The following is a 19,700-nucleotide window of genomic DNA, read 5'->3' on the forward strand; positions in this document are numbered from 1 at the left end:
TCTTTTCTCTATTGTCTTTTTCTCTTTTCTCTTCTTTTCTCATTTCTCTTATCTCTTCTTATCTCTTTTCCCTTTTCTATTTTCTGTTCTTTTCTCTTTTCCCTTTTCTCTTCTTACCCCCATTTCTCTTTTTTCATTTCTCTTCTTTTCTCTATTCTCTTTTCTATTTCCTCTTCTTTTCTATTTTCTCCCTTTCTCTTCTTTTCTCTTGCTTTCCCTTTTCTCATTCCTCTTCTTTTCTCTTCTGCTCCCTTCTTTTCTCTTGTCCCCTTTCTCTTCTTTTCTCTTTTCCCTTTTCTCTTCTTTACTCTTTTTTCTTCTTTTCTCTTCATTTCGCTTTCCACATTTCTCTATTCTCTTCATTTCTCCTTTCTCTTCTTTTCTCTTTTCTCTTCTTTTCTTTTCTCTATATATTCTCTTTTTGCTTTTCGCTTTTCTCTTCATTTCTCTTTTCACTTTTCTCTTCTTTTCTCTTTTCGCTTCTTTTCTCTTTTCTCTGATGTTCTCTTCATTTTTCTTTTCTCTTTTCTATTCTTTTCTCTTCTATTCACTTGTCTCTTTCTCTTCTTTTCTCTTTTCTCTTCTTTTCATTTATTTTCTCTTCTTTTCTCTTTTCACTGTTCTTTTCTCTTTTCTCTTTTCTATTCTTTTCTCTTTTCTTTTTTCTCTTTTCTCTTTTCTCTTCTTTTCTATTTATCTCTTTTCTTTTCTCTTTTCTCTTTTCTCTTCTTTTCTCTTCTTTTCTCTTCATTTCTCATTTTATCTTTTCTCTTTTCTATTCTTTTCTCTTCTATTCACTTTTCTCTGTTATCTTTTCTCTTCTTTTCTATATTCTCTTCTTTTCTCTTTTCTCTTTTCTCTTCTTTGCTCTTTTCTTTTTTCTCTTTTCTCTTTTCTCTTCTTTTCTATTTATCTCTTTTCTTTTCTCTTTTCTCTTTTCTCTTCTTTTCTCTTTTCTCTTCTTTTCTCTTCATTTCTCATTTTATCTTTTCTCTTTTCTATTCTTTTCTCTTCTATTCACTTTTCTCTTTTATCTTTTCTATTCTTTTCTCTATTCTCTTCTTTTCTCTTTTTTCTCTTCTTTTCTCTTTTCTCTTTTCTCTTCTTTGCTCTTTTCTTTTGTCTCTTTTATCTTTTCTCTTCTTTTCTCTTCTTTACTCTTTTCCCTTTTCTCTTCTTTTCTCTTTTCTCTTCTTTTCTTTTCTCTTTTCTCTTTTCTCTTCTTTTCTCTTCTTTTCTCTTCATTTCTCATTTTATCTTTTCTCTTTTCTATTCTTTTCTCTTCTATTCACTTTTCTCTGTTATCTTTTCTCTTCTTTTCTATATTCTCTTCTTTTCTCTTTTCTCTTTTCTCTTCTTTGCTCTTTTCTTTTTTCTCTTTTCTCTTTTCTCTTCTTTTCTATTTATCTCTTTTCTCTTCTCTTTTCTCTTTTCTCTTCTTTTCTCTTTTCTCTTCTTTTCTCTTCATTTCTCATTTTATCTTTTCTCTTTTCTATTCTTTTCTCTTCTATTCACTTTTCTCTTTTATCTTTTCTATTCTTTTCTCTATTCTCTTCTTTTCTCTTTTTTCTCTTCTTTTCTCTTTTCTCTTTTCTCTTCTTTTCTCTTTTCTTTTGTCTCTTTTATCTTTTCTCTTCTTTTCTCTTCTTTACTCTTTTCCCTTTTCTCTTCTTTTTTCTTTTCTCTTCTTTTCTCTTTTCTCTTCTTTTCTTTTCTCTTTTCTCTTTTCTCTTCTTTTCTCTTTTCTCTTCTTTTCTCTTCTTTTCTCTTCATTTCTCATTTTATCTTTTCTCTTTTCTATTCTTTTCTCTTCTATTCACTTTTCTCTGTTATCTTTTCTCTTCTTTTCTATATTCTCTTCTTTTCTCTTTTCTCTTTTCTCTTCTTTGCTCTTTTCTTTTTTCTCTTTTCTCTTTTCTCTTCTTTTCTATTTATCTCTTTTCTTTTCTCTTTTCTCTTTTCTCTTCTTTTCTCTTTTATCTTCTTTTCTCTTCATTTCTCATTTTATCTTTTCTCTTTTCAATTCTTTTCTCTTCTATTCACTTTTCTCTTTTATCTTTTCTATTCTTTTCTCTATTCTCTTCTTTTCTCTTTTTTCTCTTCTTTTCTCTTTTCTCTTTTCTCTTCTTTGCTCTTTTCTTTTGTCTCTTTTATCTTTTCTCTTCTTTTCTCTTCTTTACTCTTTTCCCTTTTCTCTTCTTTTTTCTTTTCTCTTCTTTTCTCTTTTCTCTTCTTTTCTCTTCCCTTTTCTTTTCTCATTTCTCTTTTCTCTTTTCATTTCTCTTTTCCCTTATCTCTTCTTTTCTCTATTCTTTTCTCTTCTTTTATCTTCTGTTCTCTTTTCTCTTTTGTCTATTCTCTTCTGTTCTCTTTTCTCTTCTTCTGTACACTTTTCTCTTTTCTCTTCTTCTATCTTCTTTTTTCTTCTTTTCTCTTTTCTCTTTTCTCTCTTCTCTTCTGTTCACTTTTGTCTTCTTTCCTCTGTTCCCTTCTCTCTTCTATTCTCATTTCTGCATTCTCTTCTTTTCTCTTTTCCCTTCTTTTCTCTCTTCTCTTGTATTCTCTTCTTTTCTCTATATATTCTCTTTTCGCTTTTCGCTTTTCTCTTCCTTTCTCTTTTCATTTTTCTCTTCTTTTCTCTTTTCCCTTTTCTCTTCTTTTCTCTTTTCCCTTTTCTCTTCTTTTCTCTTTTCTCTATTCTCTTTTCCCTTCTTTTCTCTTTTCTCTTTTCTCTTCTTATCTCATTTCTCTTTTCTCTTTTTGCTTCTTTTCTCATTTCTCTTCTTTTCTCTTCTTTACTCTTTTCACTTTTTTCTCTTCAATTCTCTTTATCTCTTTTCTTTTCTCTTTTCTCTTCTTTTCTCTTCTTTTCTCTTCATTTCTCATTTCTCTTTACTCTTTTCTATTCTTTTCTCTTCTATTCACTTTTCTCTTTTATCTTTTCTCATCTTTTCTCTATTCTCTTCTTTTCTCTTTTTTCTCTTCTTTTCTCGTTTCTCTTTTCTCTTCTTTTCTCTATTCTCTTTTTCTCTTTTCTCTTTTCTCTTCTTTTCACTTTTCCCTTTTCTCTTTTCTCTTCTTTTCTCTTTTCCCTTTTCTTTTCCCATTGTTCTATTTTCTTTTCTCTTCTTTACTCTTTTCCCTTTTTTTCTCTTCTTTTCTCTTTTTCTCTTTTCTCTTCTTTTCTCTTTTCCCTTTTCACTTCTTTTCTCTATTGTCTTTTTCTCTTTTCTCTTCTTTTCTCATTTCTCTTTTCTCTTCCTATCTCTTTTCCCTTTTCTATTTTCTGTTCTTTTCTTTTTCCCCTTTTCTCTTCTTTTCCCATTTCTCTTTTTTCATTTCTCTTCTTTTCTCTTCTTTTCTCTTTTCTTTTTTTCTCTTCTTTTCCATTTTTCTCTTTTCTCTTCTTTTCTCTTTTCTCTTTTCTATTTCCTCTTCTTTTCTATTTTCTCCCTTTCTCTTCTTTTCTCTTGCTTTCGCTTTTCTCTATCCTCTTCTTTTCTCTTGTCCCCTTTCTCTTCTTTTCTCTTTTCCCTTTTCTCTTCTTTACTCTTTTTTCTTCTTTTCTCTTCATTTCACTTTCCACATTTCTCTATTCTCTTCATTTCTCCTTTCTCTTCTTTTCACTTTTCTCTTCTATTCTCTTCTTTTCTCTATATATTCTCTTTTTGCTTTTCGCTTTTCTCTTCGTTTCTCTTTTCACTTTTCTCTTCTTTTCTCTTTTCTCTTTTCTCTTCTTTTCTCTTTTCTCTTATTTTCTCTTCATTTTTCTTTTCTCTTTTCTATTCTTTTCTCTTCTATTCACTTGTCTCTTTCTCTTCTTTTCTCTTCTTTTCTCTTTTCTCTTCTTTTCATTTATTTTCTATTCTTTTCTCATTTCACTGTTCTTTTCTCTTTTCACTTTTCAATTCTTTTCTCTTTTCTTTTTTCTCTTTTCTCTTTTCTCTTCTTTTCTATTTATCTCTTTTCTTTTCTCTTTTCTCTTTTCTCTTCTTTTCTCTTTTCTCTTCTTTTCTCTTCATTTTTCTTTTCTCTTTTCTATTCTTTTCTCTTCTATTCACTTGTCTCTTTCTCTTCTTTTCTCTTCTTTTCTCTTTTCTCTTCTTTTCATTTATTTTCTATTCTTTTCTCATTTCACTGTTCTTTTCTCTTTTCACTTTTCAATTCTTTTCTCTTTTCTTTTTTCTCTTTTCTCTTTTCTCTTCTTTTCTATTTATCTCTTTTCTTTTCTCTTTTCTCTTTTCTCTTCTTTTCTCTTTTCTCTTCTTTTCTCTTCTATTCACTGTTCTCTTTTATCTTTTCTCTTCTTTTCTCTTTTGCCTTTTTTTCTCTTCATTTCTCTTTTTCTCTTTTCTCTTCTTTTCTCTTTTCTCTTTTCACTTCTTTTCTCTACTTTTCTCTTCTTTACGCTTTTCCTTTTTCTATTCTTTACTCTTTATCTCTTTTCTTTTCTCTTTTCTCTTTTCACTTCTTTTCTCTTCTTTTCTCTTTTCCCTTTTTTCTCTTCATTTCTCTTTTTCTCTTTTCTCTTCTTTTCTCTTTTCTCTTTTCTCTTCTTTTCTCTCCTTTACTCTTTTCCTTTTTCTATTCTTTCCTCTTTATCTCTTTTCTTTTCTCCTTTCTCTTTTCTGTTCTTTTCTCTTTTCTCTACTTTTCTCTTCATTTCTCATTTCTCTTTTCTCTTTTCTATTCTTTTCTCTTCTATTCACTTTTCTCTTTTATCTTTTCTCTTCTTTTCTATATTCTCTTCTTTTCTCTTTTCTCTTTTCTCTTTTCTTTTTTCTCTTTTCTCTTTTCTCTTCTTTTCTATTTATCTCTTTTCTTTTCTCTTTTCTCTTTTCTCTTCTTTTCTCTTTTCTCTTCTTTTCTCTTCATTTCTCATTTTATCTTTTCTCTTTTCTATTCTTTTCTCTTCTATTCACTTTTCTCTTTTATCTTTTCTCTTCTTTTCTCTTCTTTTCTCTTTTTCTCTTTTCTCTTCTTTTCTCTTTTCCCTTTTTTCTCTTCATTTCTCTTTTTCTCTTTCTTCTTTTCTCTTTTCTCTTTTCTCTTCTTTTCTCTCCTTTACTCTTTTCCTTTTTCTATTCTTTCCTCTTTATCTCTTTTCTTTTCTCCTTTCTCTTTTCTGTTCTTTTCTCTTTTCTCTACTTTTCTCTTCATTTCTCATTTCTCTTTTCTCTTTTCTATTCTTTTCTCTTCTATTCACTTTTCTCTTTTATCTTTTCTCTTCTTTTCTATATTCTCTTCTTTTCTCTTTTCTCTTTTCTCTTTTTTTTTCTCTTTTCTCTTTTCTCTTCTTTTCTATTTATCTCTTTTCTTTTCTCTTTTCTCTTTTCTCTTCTTTTCTCTTTTCTCTTTTTTCTCTTCATTTCTCATTTTATCTTTTCTCTTTTCTATTCTTTTCTCTTCTATTCACTTTTCTCTTTTATCTTTTCTCTTCTTTTCTCTTCTTTTCTCTTTTTCTCTTTTCTCTTCTTTTCTCTTTTCTCTTTTCTCTTCTTTTCTCTTCTCTCCTATTTTCTCATCATTTCTCTTTTCTCTTTTCTATTCTTTTCTCTTCTATTCACTTGTCTCTTTTCTCTTTTCTCTTCTTTTCTCTTCTTTTCTCTTTTCTCTTCTTTTCATTAATTTTCTCTTCTTTTCTCTTTTCACTGTTCTTTTCTCTTTTCTCTTTTCTATTATTTTCTCTTTTCTTTTTTCTCTTTTCTCCTTTCTCTTCTTTTCTCTTTTCCCTTTTCTCTTCTTTTCCCTTTTCTCTTTTCTCTTTTCTGTTCTTTTCTCTTTTCTCTTCTTTTCTCTTATCCCATTTCCTTTCTTTTCTCTTTTCTCTTCTTTTCTCTTTTCTCTTTTCTATTCTTTTCTCTTCTCTTCACTTTTCTCTTTTATGTTTTCTCTGTTATTCTCTATTGTCTTCTTTTCTCTTTTTTTCTCTTTTCCCTTTTCACTTCTTTTCTCTATTGTCTTTTTCTCTTTTCTCTTCTTTTCTCATTTCTCTTTTTTCATTTCTCTTCTTTTCTCTTCTTTTCTCTTTTCTTTTTTTCTCTTCTTTTCCATTTTTCTCTTTTCTCTTTTCTATTCTTTTCTCTTTTCTTTTTTCTCTTTTCTCTTCTTTTCTATTTATCTCTTTTCTTTTCTCTTTTCTCTTTTCGCTTCTTTTCTCTTCTTTTCTCTTCATTTCTCATTTTATCCTTTCTCTTTTCTATTCTTTTCTCTTCTATTCACTTTTCTCTTTTATCTTTTCTCTTCTTTTCTATATTCTCTTCTTTTCTCTTTTCTCTTTTCTCTTCTTTGCTATTTTCTTTTTTCTTTTTTCTCTTTTCTCTTCTTTTCTCTTTTCCCTTTTCTCTTCTTTTCTCATTTCTCTATTCTCTTGTGTTCTCTTTTTTCATCTTTCCTCTGTTCCCTTTTCTCTTCTATTCTCTTTTATCCTTCCTCTTCTTTTCTCTTTTCTCTTCTTCTCCATTCACTCCTCTTTTCTCTTTTCTCATTTCTCTTTTTTCTTCTTTTCTCTTTCTCTTCTCGTCTCTTTTTTCTCTTCTATTCTTTTCTCTTCTTTCCTCTTTTCCATTTTCTCTTCTTTTCTCCTTTCTCTTCTTATCACTTTTCTCTTTACTCTTCTTTTCTCTTTTCTCTTTTCTATTTACTCTTCTTTTCTATTTTCTCTTTTCTCTTCTTTTCTCTTGTTTTCTCTTTTCTCTATCCTCTTCTTTTCTCTTCTTCTCTCTTCTTTTCTCTTGTCCCCTTTCTCTTCTTTTCTCATTTCCTTTTTCTCTTCTTTTCTCTTTTCTCTTCTTTTCTCTTTCCTCATTTCTGCATTCTCTTCTTTTCTCTTTTCCCTTCTTTTCTCTCTTCTCTTGTATTCTCTTCTTTTCTCTATATATTCTCTTTTCGCTTTTCGCTTTTCTCTTCCTTTCTCTTTTCATTTTTCTCTTCTTTTCTCTTCTTTTCTCTTTTCCCTTTTCTCTTCTTTTCTCTTTTCCCTTTTCTCTTCTTTTCTCTATTCTCTATTCTCTTTTCCCTTCTTTTCTCTTTTCTCTTTTCTCTTCTTATCTCATTTCTCTTTTCTCTTTTTGCTTCTTTTCTCATTTCTCTTCTTTTCTCTTCTTTACTCTTTTCACTTTTTTCTCTTCAATTCTCTTTATCTCTTTTCTTTTCTCTTTTCTCTTCTTTTCTCTTCTCTTGGACTGCATTCTGGGGAAGGTGGGACCTGTATAAACAGGACGGGTTGCACCTGAACCAGAAGGGCACCAATATCCTGGGGGGTAGGTTTGCTAGCACTCTTCGGGGGGGTTTAAACTAATTTGGCAGGGGGATGGGATCCGGACTTGTAGTCCAGCAAGTAAGCTAGCTGTGTGTCAGGATGTCCAAGACTGTAGGGAGGCTGTGGAGAAGGTAGCACTGACAGGGACTACTTACAGACACAGAGATGGGCTCAAGTGCGTATACTTCAATGCAAGGAGTATCAGAAATAAGGTGGGTGAACTTAAGGCATGGATCGGTACCTGGGACTACGATGTTGTAGCCATCACGGAAACATGGATAGATGAGGGACAGGAATGGCTGTTGGAGGTTCCTGGGTACAGATGTTTCAGTAAGATTAGGGAGGGTGGTAAAAAAGGAGGGGGGGTGGCATTGCTAATTAGAAATGGTATAACGGCTGCAGAAAGGAAGTTTGAGGGGGATCTGCCTCTGGAGGTAGTATGGGCTGAAGTCAGAAATAGGAAAGGTGCAGTCACCTTGTTGGGTGTTTATTATAGGCCCCCCAATAGCAGCAGAGATGTGGAGAAACAGATTGGGAAACAGATTTTGGAAAGGTGCAGAAGCCACAGGGTCGTCGTCATGGGCGACTTCAACTTCCCAAATATTGATTGGAAGCTCTTTAGATCAAGTAGATTGGATGGGGCGGTGTTTGTGCAGTGTGTCCAGGAAGCTTTTCTAACGCAGTATGTAGATTGTCCAACCAGAGGGGAGGCCATATTGGATTTGGTACTCGGTAACGAACCGGGACAAGTGGTGGGCTTGTTAGTGGGTGAACATTTTGGTGATGGCGACCACAATTCTGTGACTTTCACCTTGGTTATGGAGAGAGATAGGTGCGCACAACAAGGAAGTTTCTACAATTGGGGGAAGGGAAATTACGATGCTGTAAGACAGGATTTGAGGAGCATACGTTGGGAGCATAGGCTGTCATGGAAGGATGTGGTGGAAATGTGGGACTTTTTCAAGGAGCAGATACGACGTGTCCTTGATATGTATGTACCGATCAGGCAGGAAAGAAATGGTCGTGTGAGGGAGCCTTGGTTGACGAGGGAGGTTGAATGTCTAGTAAAGAGGAAGAAGGAGGCTTACATAAGGTTGAGGAAACAAGGTTCAGACACAGCAGTGGAGGGATACAGGATAGCCAGAAGGGACCTGAAGAAAGGGATTAGGAGAGCTAAGAGAGGGCATGAAAAATCCCTGGCGGATAGGATCAAGGATAACCCCAAGGCATTCTATGCGTATGTGAGAAACCTGAGAATGACGAGAACGAGGGTAGGTCCGATCAAGGACAGTGGTGGGAGACTGTGTATTGAGTCGGAAGAGATAGGAGAGGTCTTGAACAAGTACTTCTCTTCAGTATTTACGAACGAGAGGGACTGTATTGTTGAAGAGGAGAGTGTGAAACGGACTGATAAGCTAGAAGAGATATCTGTTAGGAAGGAAGATGTGTTGGACATTTTGAACAACTTGAGGATAGACAAGTCCCCCGGGCCTGACGGAATATATCCTAGGATTATGTGGGAAGCAAGAGAGGAAATTCCCCTTTTTTCTCTTCATCTCTTTTCTTTTCTCTTTTCTCTTTTCTGTTTTTTTCTCTTTCCTCTTCTTTTCTCTTTTCTCTTCTCTTCTTTTCTCTTCTTTATTCTTTTCCCTTTTTTCTCTTCTTTTCTCTTTATATCTTTTCTTTTCTCTTTTCTCTTTTCTTTTTTTACTCTTTTCTCTTCTTTTCTCCTCATTTCTCATTTCTCTTTTCTCTTTTCTATTGTTTTCTCTTCTATTCACTTTTCTCTTTTATCTTTTCTCTTCTTTTCTCTATTCTCTTCTTTTCTCTTTTCTCTTCTTTTCTCTTCTATTCTCTTTTACCTTTTGTTCTCTTCTTTTCTCTTTTCTCTTTTCTCTTCTTTACTCTTTTCTCTTTTCTCTTCTTTTCTCTTGTTTATTCTTTTCTTTTCCCTTTTCCCTTTTCTCTTCTTTTCTCTTTTCTCTTCTTTTCTCTTCATTTCTCATTTCTTTTTTCGCTTTTGTATTCTTTTCTCTTCTATTCACTTTTCTCTTTTATCTTTTCTCTTCTTTTCTCTATTCTCTTCTTTTCTCTTTTTTCTCTTCTTTTCACATTTCTTTTCTCTTTTCTTTTTTCTCTTTTCCCTTTTCTCTTTTCTCTTTTCTCTTCTTTTCTCTTTTCCCTTTTCTCTTTTCTGTTCTTTTCTCTTTTCCCTTTTCTCTTCTTTTCCCATTTCTCTTTTTTCATTTCTCTTCTTTCTCTTCTTTTCTCTTTTCTCTTCTTTCCTCTTTTCACTGTTCTTTTCTCTTTTCTCTTTTCTGTTCTTTTCTCTTTTCTTTTTTCTCTTTTCTCTTTTCCCTTCTTTTCTATTTATCTCTTTTCTTTTCTCTTTTCTCTTTTCTCTTCTTTTCTCTTTTCTCTTCTCTTCTCTTCATTTCTCATTTTATCTTTTCTCTTTTCTATTCTTTTCTCTTCAATTCACTTTTCTCTTTTATCTTTTCTTTTCTCTACTCTCTTCTTTTCTCTTTTTTCTCTTCTTTTCTCTTTTCTCTTTTCTCTTCTTTGCTCTTTTCTTTTGTCTCTTTTCTCTTCTTTTCTCTTCTTTACTCTTTTCCCTTTTCTCTTCTTTTTTCTTTTCTCTTCTTTTCTCTTTTCTCTTCTTTTCTCTTCCCTTTTCTTTTCTCATTTCTCTGTTCTCTTTTTTCTCTTTTCCCTTTTCTCTTCTTTTCTCTATTCTTTTCACTTCTTTTATCTTCTGTTCTCTTTTCTCTTTTGTCTATTCTCTTCTGTTCTCTTTTCTCTTCTTTACTCTTTTCTCTTTTCTCTTCTTCTATCTTCTTTTTTCTTCTTTTCTCTTTTCTCTTTTCTCTATTCTCTTCTGTTCTCTTTTGTCTTCTTTCCTCTGTTCCCTTTTCTCTTCTATTCTCTTTTATCTTTTCTCTTCTTTTCTCTTTTCTCTTCTTCTCCATTCACTCTTCTTTTCTCTTTTCTCTTTTCTCTTTTCTGTTTTTTTCTCTTTCCTCTTCTTTTCTCTTTTCTCTTCTCTTCTTTTCTCTTCTTTATTCTTTTCCCTTTTTTCTCTTCTTTTCTCTTTATATCTTTTCTTTTCTCTTTTCTCTTTTCTTTTTTTACTCTTTTCTCTTCTTTTCTCCTCATTTCTCATTTCTCTTTTCTCTTTTCTATTGTTTTCTCTTCTATTCACTTTTCTCTTTTATCTTTTCTCTTCTTTTCTCTATTCTCTTCTTTTCTCTTTTCTCTTCTTTTCTCTTCTATTCTCTTTTCCCTTTTGTTCTCTTCTTTTCTCTTTTCTCTTTTCTCTTCTTTACTCTTTTCTCTTCTTTTCTCTTGTTTATTCTTTTCTTTTCCCTTTTCCCTTTTCTCTTCTTTTCTCTTTTCTCTTCTTTTCTCTTCATTTCTCATTTCTTTTTTCGCTTTTGTATTCTTTTCTCTTCTATTCACTTTTCTCTTTTATCTTTTCTCTTCTTTTCTCTATTCTCTTCTTTTCTCTTTTTTCTCTTCTTTTCAGATTTCTTTTCTCTTTTCTTTTTTCTCTTTTCCCTTTTCTCTTTTCTCTTTTCTCTTCTTTTCTCTTTTCCCTTTTCTCTTTTCTGTTCTTTTCTCTTTTCCCTTTTCTCTTCTTTTCCCATTTCTCTTTTTTCATTTCTCTTCTTTCTCTTCTTTTCTCTTTTCTCTTCTTTCCTCTTTTCACTGTTCTTTTCTCTTTTCTCTTTTCTGTTCTTTTCTCTTTTCTTTTTTCTCTTTTCTCTTTTCCCTTCTTTTCTATTTATCTCTTTTCTTTTCTCTTTTCTCTTTTCTCTTCTTTTCTCTTTTCTCTTCTCTTCTCTTCATTTCTCATTTTATCTTTTCTCTTTTCTATTCTTTTCTCTTCTATTCACTTTTCTCTTTTATCTTTTCTTTTCTCTACTCTCTTCTTTTCTCTTTTTTCTCTTCTTTTCTCTTTTCTCTTTTCTCTTCTTTGCTCTTTTCTTTTGTCTCTTTTCTCTTCTTTTCTCTTCTTTACTCTTTTCTCTTTTCTCTTCTTTTTTCTTTTCTCTTCTTTTCTCTTTTCTCTTCTTTTCTCTTCCCTTTACTTTTCTCATTTCTCTGTTCTCTTTTTTCTCTTTTCCCTTTTCTCTTCTTTTCTCTATTCTTTTCACTTCTTTTATCTTCTGTTCTCTTTTCTCTTTTCTCTATTCTCTTCTGTTCTCTTTTGTCTTCTTTCCTCTGTTCCCTTTTCTCTTCTATTCTCTTTTATCTTTTCTCTTCTTTTCTCTTTTCTCTTCTTCTCCATTCACTCTTCTTTTCTCTTTTCTCATTTCTCTTTTCTCTTCTTTTCTCTTTCTCTTCTTGTCTCTTTTTTCTCTTCTATTCTTTTCTCTTCTTTCCTCTTTTCCATTTTCTCTTCTTTTCTCTTTTCTCTTCTTATCTCTTTTCTCTTTACTCTTCTTTTCTCTTTTCTCTTTTCTATTTCCTCTTCTTTTCTATTTTCTCATTTCTCTTCTTTTCTCTTCTTTTCTCTTTTCTCTATCCTCTTCTTTTCTCTTCTTCTCTCTTCTTTCCTCTTGTCCCCCTTCTCTTCTTTTCTCTTTTCCCGTTTCTCTTCTTTTCTCTTTTCTCTTCTTTTCTTTTTCCACATTTCTCTATTCTCTTCTTTTCTCTTTTCCCTTCTTTTCTCTTTTCTCTTCTATTCTCTTCTTTTCTCTATACATTCTCTTTTCGCTTTCACTTTTCTCTTCCTTTCTCTTTTCATTTTTCTGTTCTTATCTCTTTTTTTCTCTTTTCCCTTTTCTCTTCTTTTCTCTTTTCCCTTTTCTCTTTTCTCTTCTTTTCTCTTTTCTCTTCTTTTCTCTTTCCTCATTTCTGCATTCTCTTCTTTTCTCTTTTCCCTTCTTTTCTCTCTTCTCTTGTATTCTCTTCTTTTCTCTATATATTCTCTTTTCGCTTTTCGCTTTTCTCTTCCTTTCTCTTTTCATTTTTCTCTTCTTTTCTCTTCTTTTCTCTTTTCCCTTTTCTCTTCTTTTCTCTTTTCCCTTTTCTCTTCTTTTCTCTATTCTCTATTCTCTTTTCTCTTCTTTTCTTTTTCCTCATTTCTCTATTCTCTTCTTTTCTCTTTTCCCTTCTTTTCTCTTTTCTCTTCTATTCTCTTCTTTTCTCTATATATTCTCTTTTCGCTTTTCACTTTTCTCTTCCTTTCTCTTTTCATTTTTCTGTTCTTATCTCTTTTTTTCTCTTTTCCCTTTTCTCTTCTTTTCTCTTTTCCCTTTTCTCTTCTTTTCTCTATTCTCTATTCTCTTTTCTCTTCTTTTCTCTTTTCTCTTCTTATCACATTTCTCTTTTCTCTTTTCTCTTCTTTTCTCATTTCTCTTCTTTTCTCTTCTTTACTCTTTTCACATTTTTCTCTTCTCTTTTCTCTTCTTTTCTCTTCTTTTCGCTTTTCGCTTCTTTTCATTTATTTTCTCTCCTTTTCTCTTTTCACTGTTCTTTTCTCTTTTCTCTTTTCTATTCTTTTCTCTTTTCTTTTTTCTCTTTTCTCTTTTCTCTTCTTTTCTATTTATCTCTTTTCTTTTCTCTTTTCTCTTCTTTTCTCTTTTCCATTTTCTCTTCTTTTCTCTATTCTCTATTCGCTTTTCTCTTCTTTTCTCTTTTCTCCTTTCTCTTCTTATCACATTTCTCTTTTCTCTTTTCTCTTCTTTTCTCATTTCTCTTCTTTTCTCTTCTTTACTCTTTTCACTTTTTTCTCTTCTTTTCTCTTTTCTCTTCTTTTCTCTTCTTTTCGCTTTTCGCTTCTTTTCATTTATTTTCTCTTCTTTTCTCTTTTCACTGTCCTTTTCTGTTTTCTCTTTTCTATTCTTTTCTCTTTTCTTTTTTCTCTTTTCTCTTTTCTCTTCTTTTCTATTTATCTCTTTTCTTTTCTCTTTTCTTTTTTCTCTTCTTTTCACTTTTCTCTTCTTTTCTCTTCATTTCTCATTTCTTTTTTCTATTCTTTTCTGTTCTATTCACTTTTCACTTTTATCTTTTCTCATCTTTTCTCTATTCTCTTCTTTTCTCTTTTTTCTCTTCTTTCCTCTTTTCCATTTTCTCTTCTTTTCTCTTTTCTCTTCTTATCTCTTTTCTCTTTACTCTTCTTTTCTCTTTTCTCTTTTCTATTTCCTCTTCTTTTCTATTTTCTCTTTTCTCTTCTTTTCTCTTGTTTTCTCTTTTCTCTATCCTCTTCTTCTCTCTTCTTCTCTCTTCTTTACTCTTTTCCCTTTTCTCTTTTCTCTTCTTTTGTCTTTTCTCTACTTTTCTCTTCCCTTTTCTTTTCTCTTTTCTCTTTTCTCTTCTTTTCTCTTTTCTTTTTTTCTCTTTTCTCTTTTATCTTCTTTTCTCTTTTTTCATTTCTCTTCTTTTCTCTATTCTTTTCTCTTCTTTTATCTTCTGTTCGCTTTTCTCTTTTCTCTATTTTCTTCTGTTCTCTTTTCTCTTCTTCTATCTTCTTTTTTCTTCTTTTCTCTTTTCTCTATTCCATTCTGTTCTCTTTTGTCTTCTTTCCTCTGTTCCCTTTTCTCTTTTATTCTCTTTTATCTTTTCTCTTCTTTTCTGTTTTCTCTTCTTCTCCAGACCCTCTTCTTTTCTCTTTTCTCATTTCACTTTTCTCTTCTTTTCTCTTTCTCTTCTTGTCTCTTTTTTCTCCTCTATTCTTTTCTCTTCTTTCCTCTTTTCCATTTTGTCTTCTTTTCTCTTTTCTCTTCCTATCTCTTTTCTCTTTACTCTTCTTTTCTCTTGTCTCTTTTCTATTTCCTCTTCTTTTCTATTTTCTCTTTTCTCTTCTTTTCTCTTGTTTTCTCTTTTCTCTATCCTCTTCTTTTCTCTTCTCTCTTCTTTTCTCTTGTCCCCTTTCTCTTCTTTTCTCTTTTCCCTTTTCTCTTCTTTTCTCTTCTTTTCTCTTTCCTCATTTCTCTATTCTCTTCTTTTCTCTTTTCTCTTCTTTTCTCTTGTATTCTCTTCTTTTCTCTATATATTCTCTTTTCGCTTTTCACTTTTCCATTCCTTTCTCTTTTCATTTTTCTCTTCTTTTCTCTTTTCTCTTTTCCCTTTTCACTTCTTTTCTCTATTCTCTTTTTCTCTTTTCACTTCTTTACTCATTTTCCTTTTCTTTTCTATCTCATTTCTCTTTTCTCTTTTCGCTTCTTTTCTCATTTCTCTTCTTTTCTCTTCTTTACTCTATTCACTTTTTTCTCTTCAATTCTCTTTATCTCTTTTCTTTTCTCTTTTCTCTTCTTTTTTCTGCTTTTCTCTTCATTTCTCATTTCTCTTTTCTCTTTTCTATTCTTTTCTCTTCTATTCACTGTTCTCTTTTATCTTTTCTCATCTTTTCTCTATTCTCTTCTTTTCTCTTTTTTCTCTTCTTTTCTCATTTCTCTTTTCTCTTCTTTTCTCTTTTCTCTTTTCTCTTCTTATCACATTTCTCTTTTCTCTTTTCTCTTCTTTTCTCATTTCTCTTCTTTTCTCTTCTTTACTCTTTTCACTTTTTTCTCTTCTTTTCTCTTTATCTCTTTTCTTTTCTCTTTTCTCTTCTTTTCTCTGCTTTTTTCTTCATTTCTCTTTTCTCTTTTCTATTCTTTTCTCTTCTATTCACTGTTCTCTTTTATCTTTTCTCATCTTTTCTCTATTCTCTTCTTTTCTCTTTTTTCTCATCTTTTCTCATTTCTCCTTTCTCTTCTTTTCTCTATTCTCTTTTTCTCTTTTTTCTCTTCTTTTCTCTTTTCCCTTTTCTCTTTTCTCTTCTTTTCTCTTTTCCCTTTTCTTTTTTTTCCCATTTTTCTATTTTCTTTTCTCTTCTTTACTCTTTTCCCTTCTTTCTCTTCATCTCTTTTCTTTTCTCTTTTCTGTTTTATTCTCTTTTCTCTTCTTTTCTCCTCATTTCTCATTTCTCTTTTATCTTTTATCTTCTTTTCTCTTCTATTCACTTTTCTCTTTTATCTTTTAACTTCGTTTCTCTATTCTCTTCTTTTCTCTTTTTTCTCATCTTTTCTCATTTCTCTTTTCTCTTCTTTTCTCTATTCTCTTTTTCTCTTCTATTCACTTTTCTCTTTTATCTTTTATCTTCTTTTCTCTTTTCCCTTCTTTTCTCTTTTCTCTTCTATTCTCTTCTTTTCTCTATATATTCTCTTTCTGCTTTTCGCTTTTGTCTTCCTTTCTCTTTTCATTTTTCTCTTCTTTTCTCTACTTTTCTCTTTTCCCTTTTCTCTTCTTTTCTCTTTTCCCCTTTTCTCTTCTTTTCTCTATTCTCTATTCTCTTTTCTCTTCTTTTCTCTTTTCTCTTTTCGCTTCTTATCACATTTCTCTTTTCTCTTCTTTTCTCATTTCTCTTCTTTTCTCTTCTTTACTCTTTTCACTTTTTTCTCTTCTTTTCTCTTTTCTCTTCTTTTCTCTTCTTTTCGCTTTTTGCTTCTTTTCATTTACTTTCTCTTCTTTTCACTTTTCACTGTTCTTTTCTCTTTTCTCTTTTCTATTCTTTTCTCTTTTCTTTTTTCTCTTTTCTCTTCTTTTCTCTTTATCTCTTTTCTTTTCTCTTTTCTCTTCTTTTCACTTTTCTCTTCTTTTCTCTTCATTTCTCATTTCTCTTTTCTATTCTTTTCTGTTCTATTCACTTTTCAATTTTTCTTTTCTCTTCTTTTCTATATCCTCTTCTTTTCTCTTCTTCTCTCTTCTTTTCTCTTGTCCCCTTTCTCTTCTTTTCTCATTTCCTTTTTCTCTTCTTTTCTCTTTTCTCTTCTTTTCTCTTTCCTCATTTATGTATTCTCTTCTTTTCTCTTTTCTCTTCTTTTCTCTTTTCTCTTGTATTCTCTTCTTCTCTCTATATATTCTCTTTTCGCTTTTCGCTTTTCTCTTCCTTTCTCTTTTCGCTTCTCGCTTTTCTCTTCCTTTCTCTTTTCATTCTTCTCCTCTTTTCCCTTTTCCCTTTTCACTTCTTTTCTCTTTTCCCTTTTCTCTTCTCTTCTCTATTCGATATTCTCCTTTCTCTTCTTTTCTCTTTTCTCTTTTCTCTTCTTTTCTCTTTTCTTTTTTCCTCTTTTCTCTTTTATCTTCTTTTCTCTTTTCCCTTTTCTCTTCTTTTCTCTATTCTTTTCTCTTCTTTTATCTTCTATTCTCTTTTCTCTTTTTTCTATTCTCTTCTGTTCTCTTTTCTCTTCTTCTATCTTCTTTTTACTTCTTTTCTCTTTTCTCTATTCTCTTCTGTTCCCTTTTCTCTTTTATTCTCTTTTATCTTTTCTCTTCTTTTCTATTTTCTCTTCTTCTCCATTCCCTCTTCTTTTCTCTTTTCTCATTTCTCTTTTCTCTTCTTTTCTCTTTCTCTTCTTGTCTCTTTTTTCTCCTCTATTCTGTTCTCTTCTTTCCTCTTTTCCATTTTCTCTTCTTTTCTGTTTTCTCTTCTTATCTCTTTTCTCTTTACTCTTCTTTTCTCTTGTCTCTTTTCTATTTCCTCTTCTTTTCTATTTCCTCTTTTCTCTTCTTTTCTCTTGTTTTCTCTTTTCTCTATCCTCTTCTTCTCTCTTCTTCTCTCTTCTTTACTCTTTTCCCTTTTCTCTTCTTTTGTCTTTTCTCTTCTTTTGTCTTTTCTCTTCTTTTCTCTTCCCTTTTCTTTTCTCTTTTCTCTTTTCTCTTCTTTTCTCTTTTCTTATTTTCTCTATTCTCTTTTATCTTCTTTTCTCTTTTCCCTTTTCTCTTCTTTTCTCTATTCTTTTCTCTTCTTTTATCTTCTGTTCGCTTTTCTCTTTTCTCTATTTTCTTCTGTTCTCTTTTCTCTTCTTCTATCTTCTTTTTTCTTCTTTTCTCTTTTCTCTATTCTCTTCTGTTCTCTTTTGTCTTCTTTCCTCTGTTCCCTTTTCTCTTTTATTCTCTTTTATCTTTTCTCTTCTTTTCTCTTTTCTCTTCTTCTCCATTCCCTCTTCTTTTCTCTTTTCTCATTTCTCTTTTCTCTTCTTTTCTCTTTCTCTTCTTGTCTCTTTTTTCTCCTCTATTCTGTTCTCTTCTTTTCTCTTTTCCCTTTACACTTCTTTTCTCTATTCTCTTTTTCTCTTTTCACTTCTTTACTCATTTCCCTTTTCATTTGTTATCTCATTTCTCTTTTCTCTTTTCGCTTCTTTTCTCATTTCTCTTCTTTTCTCTTCTTTACTCTATTCACTTTTTTCTCTTCAATTCTCTTTATCTCTTTTCTTTTCTCTTCTTTTTTCTGCTTTTCTCTTCATTTCTCATTTCTCTTTTCTCTTTTCTATTCTTTTCTCTTCTATTCACTGTTCTCTTTTATCTTTTCTCATCTTTTCTCTATTCTCTTCTCTTCTCTTTTTCTCTTCTTTTCTCATTTCTCTTTTCTCTTCTTTTCTCTTTTCTCTTTTCTCTTCTTATCACATTTCTCTTTTCTCTTTTCTATTCTTTTCTCTTCTATTCACAGTTCTCTTTTATCTTTTCTCATATTTTCTCTATTCTCTTCTTTTCTCTTTTTTCTCTTCTTTTCTCATTTCTCTTTTCTCTTCTTTTCTCTATTTTCTTTTTCTCTTTTCTCTTCATTTCTCTTTTCCCTTTGCTCTTTTCTGTTCTTTTCTCTTTTCCCTTTTCTTTTCTTTTCTCTATTCTCTTTTTCTCTTCTATTCACTTTTCTCTTTTATCTTTTATCTTCTTTTCTCTATTCTCTTCTTTTCTCTTTTTTCTCATCTTTTCTCATTTCTCTTTTCTCTTCTTTTCTCTATTCTCTTTTTCTCTTCTATTCACTTTTCTCTTTTATCTTTTATCTTCTTTTCTCTTTTCCCTTCTTTTCTCTTTTCTCTTCTATTCTCTTCTTTTCTCGATATATTCTCTTTTCGCTTTTCGCTTTTCTCTTCCTTTCTCTTTTCATTTTTCTCTTCTTTTCTCTTTTCTCTTTTCTCTTCTTATCACATTTCTCTTTTCTCTTTTCTCTTCTTTTCTCATTTCTCTTCTTTTCTCTTCTTTACTCTTTTCACTTTTTTCTCTTCTTTTCTCTTTTCTCTTCTTTTCTCTTCTTTTCGCTTTTTGCTTCTTTTCATTTACTTTCTCTTCTTTTCACTTTTCACTGTTCTTTTCTCTTTTCTCTTTTCTGTTCTTTTCTCTTTTCTTTTTTCTCTTTTCTCTTTTCTCTTCTTTTCTCTTTATCTCTTTTCTTTTCTCTTTTCTCTTTTCTCTTCTTTTCACTTTTCTCTTCTTTTCTCTTCATTTCTCATTTCTCTTTTCTATTCTTTTCTGTTCTATTCACTTTTCATTTTTATCTTTTCTCTTCTTTTCTATATCCTCTTCTTTTCTCTTCTTCTCTCTTCTTTTCTCTTGTCCCCTTTCTCTTCTTTTCTCATTTCCTTTTTCTCTTCTTTTCTCTTTTCTCTTCTTTTCTCTTTCCTCATTTCTGTATTCTCTTCTTTTCTCTTTTCTCTTCTTTTCTCTTTTCTCTTGTATTCTCTTCTTTTCTCTATATATTCTCTTTTCGCTTTTCGCTTTTCTCTTCCTTTCTCTTTTCGCTTTTCGCTTTTCTCTTACTTTCTCTTTTCATTTTTCTCTTCTTTTCTCTTTTCCCTTTTCTCTTCTTTTCTCTTTTCCCTTTTCTCTTCTTTTCTCTATTCGATATTCTCCTTTCTCTTCTTTTCTCCTTTCTCTTTTCTCTTCTTTTCTCTTTTCTTTTCTCTTCTTTTATCTTCTGTTCTCTTTTCTCTTTTTTCTATTCTCTTCTGTTCTCTTTTCTCTTCTTTACTCTTTTCTCTTTTCTCTATTCTCTTCTGTTCTCTTTTGTCTTCTTTCCTCTGTTCCCTTTTCTCTTTTATTCTCTTTTATCTTTTCTCTTCTTTTCTCTTTTCTCTTCTTCTCCATTCCCTCTTCTTTTCTCTTTTCTCATTTCTCTTTTCTCTTCTTTTCTCTTTCTCTTCTTGTCTATTTTTTCTCCTCTATTGTGTTCTCTTCTTTCCTCTTTTCCATTTTCTCTTCTTTTCTGTTTTCTCTTCTTATCTCTTTTCTCTTTACTCTTCTTTTCTCTTGTCTCTTTTCTATTTCCTCTTCTTTTCTATTTCCTCTTTTCTCTTCTTTTCTCTTGTTTTCTCTTTTCTCTATCCTCTTCTTCTCTCTTCTTCTCTCTTCTTTACTCTTTTCCCTTTTCTCTTCTTTTGTCTTTTCTCTTCTTTTGTCTTTTCTCTTCTTTTCTCTTCCCTTTTCTTTTCTCTTTTCTCTTTTCTCTTCTTTTCTCTTTTCTTATTTTCTCTATTCTCTTTTATCTTCTTTTCTCTTTTCCCTTTTCTCTTCTTTTCTCTATTCTTTTCTCTTCTTTTATCTTCTGTTCGCTTTTCTCTTTTCTCTATTTTCTTCTGTTCTCTTTTCTCTTCTTCTATCTTCTTTTTTCTTCTTTTCTCTTTTCTCTATTCTCTTCTGTTCTCTTTTGTCTTCTTTCCTCTGTTCCCTTTTC

This window comes from Chiloscyllium punctatum, chromosome 20 (assembly GCF_047496795.1).
Source record: "Chiloscyllium punctatum isolate Juve2018m chromosome 20, sChiPun1.3, whole genome shotgun sequence".
Lineage (NCBI taxonomy): Eukaryota > Metazoa > Chordata > Chondrichthyes > Orectolobiformes > Hemiscylliidae > Chiloscyllium > Chiloscyllium punctatum.